Raw genomic sequence first — 7825 nt, forward strand, 5'->3', positions numbered from 1 at the left:
GATAGTTTGTTTCTGAATTGATTAGTCATTTCTATATTAAATATTTTTCTTTTGAAATACATAATGTGCATATATCATCAATGTATCATTTTATTCAGAAGCTAAATAAATTTGTATATCACAAGATTAATGTTTAGGATTGGATTTTTAGATTCATCTAAATTTCTTGCATTATGTAAAAAAGCTTGTTAAACTAACTATATGATAAATTCCTTAATTGGGAGCAGTAATAAATTATCAATTTTCATTATGCGACTTCAGTTTGTGAAGAAATTAACTTATATCTAAGAAGAATTCAAGTTTTCCAAATTCTCTTTGATTGACTGATTGAAATGGAATTTTTGGCAACAGAGGCCGTTATCCCTTAATTCCAAAAGAGTTCATTCAATAAATGTTAAAAAAACTTCAGAGATTGGAGAAGAATCCGGAGATATTGCTTATGTGAAACAGCTTTTTGAATAAACGTTTTATAAGAACAAGAATGAAAATCAATTTTTAGTTTTACAAAAAGATTTGACCTATGATTTGTGTATTTGGAACAAAACAAGATATGCTCAGTGTTATTTTCAAATTACAAACTTGGCAGAGAGGGTAATTATGTAGTACAAATCTATTCAACAAAGCTGGAATTATAATCTCAGGGTTAAAAGTCGTGCAGTTATGATATCTTCTCTTCTATTTTTGAGCTATGGATTAAGAGAAAACATGGTAGGAACATCGCCAATAGATTCTTGATATATGATATTTTGGAAAATGTGATTCGTTTCTTGTAGTGAGATTTCCTGATAATGAGAAGTTAAATCTTCTGAAGCAATCCACTCAAGCAATGGGTGTGATTCCGTGACCGTTTTTGTGAGTACATCCGTCTTTTCATTCCAGTGAATCTGTGAATGTCCCGAAGACCACACCAAATATATTCTCTTATTCAATTTTCCCCGTGCTTGCATTTTTACAGCTAATCTATGAATGATTTGGAGATTTAATTGGAAGGCATTTTAAAGCTTGAAGGATCGAATAACTGTCTGTCAACAAAAGCAGATTTTTTTTCTGTTACTAAAAATTCATCCAGAGCTTGACAAAGTGCCAAGGCTTCCGCTGTAAATATGGAATTGATGGGGTGAATTCTATAGATGAAGGATTGGTTACAAGAGATACCCGCAATAGACTTGAAAGATTGAGATTTGGATGCATCCGTAGTGATAATAAAATATCTTAAAATTGTTTGCATACAGTTTCTTCAAAGAGATTTTTGATCATTTAACTAGGAAGAGCTTTATTTTGAAAACTTGGGTCTAAAAGATGAATTTCGCAGATATTGTTTTGGGAGACAACGGGGTCTGGCAAAGCAATGATATGATTTGTAGTAGCATTCAGGTTTGCAAATAAATTTTCAATTATAATTTCGTCTTTTTTAACTAATTTGATTCCAGGACTGGAATTATGATGATAAATAGATGGGTGAGTGCCATTGACAAGCTGCCTGAGAAAGAATTGTACAAGTAATCTTTTAATTTTTTCTGATAGTATTTCTTGACCCGCAATTTTCATTAGGACAAAATTTGGGGTCCATTTAGGCAGACCAAGTGCTATTTTAAGAGCTATAGTTTGTATGGAATTGCAGGCTTTGTATTGAGTTTCGGAGAATTTATTGGTAATAGAGCTGCTATAATAAAATAGACTTAAAATGCTATTATTGATTATGTTTACGATATCCGTTGTTCTGGGGCCGTAAGATTTATACGCTTTAGAGTTTAAAACATTAATTTTTTTTAGTGCTTTAGCTCGTATATATATATATATATATATATATATATATATATATATATATATATATATATATATATATATATATATATATATATATATATATATATATAAAGTATTAGAATCAAGTTAATAGGAAAAACAAAAATCAAATAAAAATTAAACCAAAAAACTTATTAAAAAAATATTAAAAAAAAGAATCCGGCCTGAAGACTTTTTCAAGGGTCACCCTCAGGCAGGGATTCAAATAAAGGGATTTTTTCTGTGAGGACATACAGACTTTGTCTAATAATGATTCCTCGTGACCCGAAAATCCCCCGAAATTATGCTCAAGAGATATACCATTTTAACAGAAAGGAAATACTAAATAACAAATTAGAAAAAAACCACAAAGTAAAAATACAATTTAAGAATTTTCAGATCATTTTTCCTGATTTTACTTTTTCGAGAATTCCTTGTTTTTGGCGTTTAGGAGATATATTTTCATTTTAATATATTGTATTTTTACTTTGTGGTTTTTTTCTAATTTGTTATTTAGTATTTCCTTTCTGTTAAAATGGTATATCTCTTGAGCATAATTTCGGGGGATTTTCGGGTCACGAGGAATCATTATTAGACAAAGTCTGTATGTCCTCACAGAAAAAATCCCTTTATTTGAATCCCTGCCTGAGGGTGACCCTTGAAAAAGTCTTCAGGCCGGATTCTTTTTTTAATATTTTTTAATAAGTTTTTTGGTTTAATTTTTATTTGATTTTTGTTTTTCCTATTAACTTGATTCTAATACTTTTGTATCAATTCATCTGTGTTTTAGAAGTAGCTGCAATTGCGCTCTCTAAATACTATGAAGTTCCTTTTTGGTTTTAGTTTAAATAGGTAATAAATTTTAGTTGCGATTGCGAAACTGTTTTGTTTCGTTTTCATTTTAGTTTCGTTTTCAAACTTTTTCTTACTTTAGATTGGTTATATATATATATATATATATATAATCCCATTTTGGTTCGTTTTGGAAAAATTGATGCCTAAATATTTAATGTCTTGTTTCCAAGGTAGAGGGAAACCGGCATATGTAATTCGAAGGGTCGATTGTGATTTCTTTTTTGATAGGTCAGTATTAGAGCACTTTTCGGGGCTGATTTTAAGTTTCCAATAATTACACCATTGTATTTTCCATTGTATTTTGAAGCTTTTTTTAAAATGCAATCCAAAGATGTATGTTCACAAAAGATAAAAATGTCATCAGCGAAAATTGAGCATTCTACACCAACATCGAGAGTTTCAAAGAAATCCGCAAAAAAATTACAAAGAGAATGGGTGACACAACATACATTGAAGCAAACCTATCTGAGATATTTTTCTTCTAGAAAGAGAATTTCTCCAACGAACTTGAAAAGTTCGGTTTTGGGGAAAATTATGCATGGCCTTTGCGATATTGCCTTTGATACCAAGCTGAAGGCATTTCAGTATAAGACCATCAATGTAAATAAACCGAGTCATATGCACTTTTAAGATCTAAACTAATTCCGATAAAATATTTCTTTAGATTGTGGGCTTCTGTAATGGCTGTATGGATTTTATTTACTGCAATCTTATTGTCCCTGGGGGATAGGAAACCATTCATATAGGGAGAAATTTTTCTCAATTATTAAACGATGGGTAATGCGCTGAATTAAAATTCTTTCAAAGGTTTTTGAGAAAACTAAGGTAAAACCTATTGATCTATAAGAAGTGATTTTTGTTTTGTCCTTATTAGGTTTAGGAACCGGAACAATGATTGAATGTTTCCATTCCTCCGGAATAAAAGATGTTGTAAGAGCCTCTTGAAAGATGGATGTGATGTTTATTACATCTGTGATGCTAAGATTTTTAAACCAATTTATTGTAATACCATCAGCAGCAGGTGTAGATATTTAAACCAATTTATTGTAATACCATCAGCAGCAGGTGTAGAATTGCGTGCTTTTTTTATAGCATATCTGACTTCCTGTAGGTGAATAGGAGTATTAAGACAAGAAGTGTGGTCTTCGCTATAATCAAGTGGAATTTGCTCATGCTTGAATCGAGCTTGAGTGTCGAGTAAAATATTCTGGGATTTGTAGAAATATTGCAAATTTTGTCCCAATAATTCCGACTAGCCTTTTTAATATGAAAACGAAGAAAGGCTCTTTTTCGAAACAGAATTTTCAATTTTTGAAATCTGTGACAAAATAGGTTCCACCAGGGAGGATAATTTTTAGTCGGCAGTGGTATTATTTTTGTGGCAGTGGTATCAAACTATTGTCTTTATATACCTTGCACTAGGTTCTAAATTTGACCTTGTAATTATGGCCGAGCAATGATCACTTTCAAAGGATGAATCCGAAACATAACAATTAACGCTATGAGAAATAGATGCAGAGCAGATCGAGAGATCGAACAGCGATGCTGATCTAGTACAAGTGGCACATGTAGGGTTCGAAGTATTAGGAGGACAAAACTGGAATTTTGAAGCCATTCTACGAAATCATTACTTAGAGGAGATAATTTATTTAATCCCCAAAGAGGATGATGGTGATTAAAGTCACCGAACATAAAAACAGGAACGGAAAAAGAATTAAAAAAAAAACCTTTTACATTTTCTATATTGAGTCCTTTGGGGGCATATAAGTTAATGATAATAAAATGTAAACCTTTATGAAAAACTTCAACTGCAAATATTTCAAGTATGCTATTATGTGTAGCGCTAATTGAGATAATTCTACCAAATGCATTTTTCAGAATGCCAGTAATTAAACCACCTCCAGGCCGATCTAAATAAAACAAATTTTCAGTTGAACACAGGAAGTGATCTTCCTGCTTGAAGAATGTTTCTTGGAAAATCCATAATTCGGATGTAGAAAAAGGAGGAACTTTTAGCCATTTTTTTGTTTGTTTTTAAGACCTCTACAGTTCCACTGTACGAAAGTCATTGTAAAAGAGAAAACCAACAAAAATTTACGAAAAAAAAACAACCCCAGTGGAATTATGGGATAACGAAAAAGTTTAAAGACACATAAGAGAAAAAGGACAAAAAAGGGAATAAGAGAGCCCAAGAACTAACCAAAAGCACTGCATCCTATTGCATTGGGATAGCAGATGCTTTACGAATCTTCTATAAAGCTTTTTTTTTTTTCTTTTTTTTCTTCATGGAGAAAGATTTTTGCTTTCAAGATTACTCATTACGTGCGATTCGCTTTCAAGATTACTCATTACGTGCGTGTCGCTCATTATGCGACAACGATTCCACCAATTTTTCGAAAGTTCCTAGGATTGTGTTTATTTGCTCTTCCATTTTGATTTTAATTGTTTAGATAATTGGGTCAATCCTTTCGTTTATTTTGTTGAGCATAGTTTCCATTTTTTCTCTTATTATTTCTTCGATATTTTCTGTAGATGTATTTATTTTTATAGCTGCCCCGTAACTAGATTTTTTTTTTGACTGATTAAATATTCATCTTGCCTCAGCTGTTGTAATATGATTTTTACATTTTAGTTCTAAAATGTCCTTTTCTTTAATAAAAAATGGACATCCTCTCGACGTGGCTGAATGTTCGCCTTACAGTTTACGCATTTTTGTTGTCATTGCCAGATGCCTGCGTGAGTGTCGCCACACAGATGACAAATCTTTTGCTTTTCACATCTCCTTGAAGGGTGCATGAAACTGCGACAATTTGTACATTGTCGTGGATTTTCAATGAAAACTTGCACTCTTTGATTTGTAAACCAAATTTTAATATCTACCGGCAAGCGTGTTCCTGGTTTCGTGATAAGGATGGGTGATGTCTCCCGAGTGTCATTTTGTTTTAAAAATCGCCTCATTTCCGCAATTTCTATTTCATTACTTTTTGTTATTTCTTCGGCAATTTCCAGCTGCGAGACTTTTGTGGGAATATCGTAGAGGAGAAAACGAGTGGTTAAATTTTCCCATATGATGTCCGTCGTAACTAGAATGTTTACTAATATGTCTAGGCTAAGTAGCTGAGCTGCACGGAAAGGATCCTGAGATGTAAACAGGATTTTCCCCTTACAGGTAAATTTCATGTTTAATATATTTGCATGGCAATTTATTTTCTCTTTTATGAAGGTTTGTAGCGTAAACGGGTTCATTTGGGGAATTCTTGATTTAGGACCTGAGTTTGTCATTACAATATTTATCTCTTCATATTCATTTTGTCCGAGACATAATACCAGTTTCTTGTGTGGATTTTCCACACTTGAAGAATTTTTCCGCCATTGAGGATTGTATAATGCTTACAGAAAAGAAACTATCATCTTCTTTCACCATAATAATCTTTGAATGGCTCAGCTTTACTAATTTTCAAAAACAGAAGGGAAAAAAGGAGAAAACTGGGCAGGTCTCACCTGATTTCAATGTCCTATGTCAACCACCATTTGAAAATGAAACTTCTAGTAAATAAAAAAAAAAATAAGAGCAAATACTTTTTGCTTCAAAAATATCGGTACACAACTATTCAAAAGTGCTGGCTCTCTCGACCGGCCAACCCTCAACCTCCAAAATCCCAAATTCTCTTCTCAGTGTTGTTAGTGTCTTATAGTAAGTATATAACCATGCATATTAACCTCAAGGCCTTAAAGATCAGATTCTACATGATACCACGAAAAGGCATTACAAAATTCTGGTTCTCCCTTTACTTATATACTTAAATCTTACTTATATATTAAATCTATTTTATATAAAATTTTTAGTTCATTCCCAAATCGAAAAGTTGCATATTGGATGCTATCCTACTCTTTTCAACACCTGATTTTCGATACTATTAGGGTGCTCCAAAAGTTTTTTTCTCATCGCGCTATGAATGGCCTCATCTGGTTCTGCTTGTGCAGACATGCAGTCTTATCTATTAGCTATCTATGTCATCATTTTCAGTCGCACCAGAGCTCTTTTACTAGCTAAGCCGGGATTACACTCTTAAAAAGTTCTTTTGTCCATTTGTTGGGAATGGAAAGGCGTAATTTTCTACGAGCTTTTTCCTCAAGGTGAAATAATAAATTCTATGCAATACTGTTATCAACTGAATCAATTGAAAGTTGACATTTAAAAAAAAACCGGCCAGAGTTAATGAACCGACGAGGCTTTGTTTTTCATCATGACAACGCAAGATCACATATTATATTAGTCGTAAAAGAGAAGCTCTTACAGTTTGATTGGGATGTTTTACCGCATCCTGCATACTCTCCAGATCTCGCACCATCTGATTATTACTTCTTTCTGTCCTTAAAAAATTCTCTTCATGGTAAGAGCTTTAAATCCATCAGTGAAATAAAAGCACACCTTGAGGATTATTTCGTGTTCAAAACAACAATTTTGGAAAGAAGGCATAATGAGGCTTCCTGAGAGATGGAAGAAGGTAATAAAGCAAAAAGGTTCTTATATAACAAAATAAATAATGTATTAAACAATAAATATTGAGTATTCATTTCATATTAGAAATAGGAAAGAAACTTATGGGACATTAAGAACATCGAACAACATTGTAGGAATATCGTACAACATTTTGTGGTAATAGGGATGTGTGTGCCAATTAGGTAGCTCTGTCAAATTATCTACCCTATAATTATAATTAAGTTGCAGTTAACAGATACTTTATGCACAGATAGAAAATTATTTTTAACTGATGTAATTAAATTATTGAAAGGAGAACTATTAAGGTTTTTTTTTTTTTGTTGTTGTTGTTGTTGAAGCGCGTCAGATGGCGCTTGCCCTTTCTCATCAACTCTGGTTGCTTTTTCGCCCACCCCTTTATTCTAACTGCACCCGTCCATTTTAAAGAAGGTGGGAGAGCTGTCATATTTTCCATCAAATTACAATTTAAAATTATGTCCTTCCCAAAATAACAGATTTGATTCTCATGTTTCAAATTCCCAGAAATGGATTGGAGTTAAAGTTTCTTTAGTCAAATGAACACTTGACATGAAATCCTGAATTTCAATTTGCCAAACTAAAAATATGTGAGTCATAGTCAGATTTTGACTGCATAAGATCACAACACCCTTCCTCCCCCATTAAAAGTAAAAAAAAAGGGCT

The sequence above is a fragment of the Argiope bruennichi genome, chromosome 7 (genome assembly GCF_947563725.1).
Source record: "Argiope bruennichi chromosome 7, qqArgBrue1.1, whole genome shotgun sequence".
Taxonomy (NCBI): domain Eukaryota; kingdom Metazoa; phylum Arthropoda; class Arachnida; order Araneae; family Araneidae; genus Argiope; species Argiope bruennichi.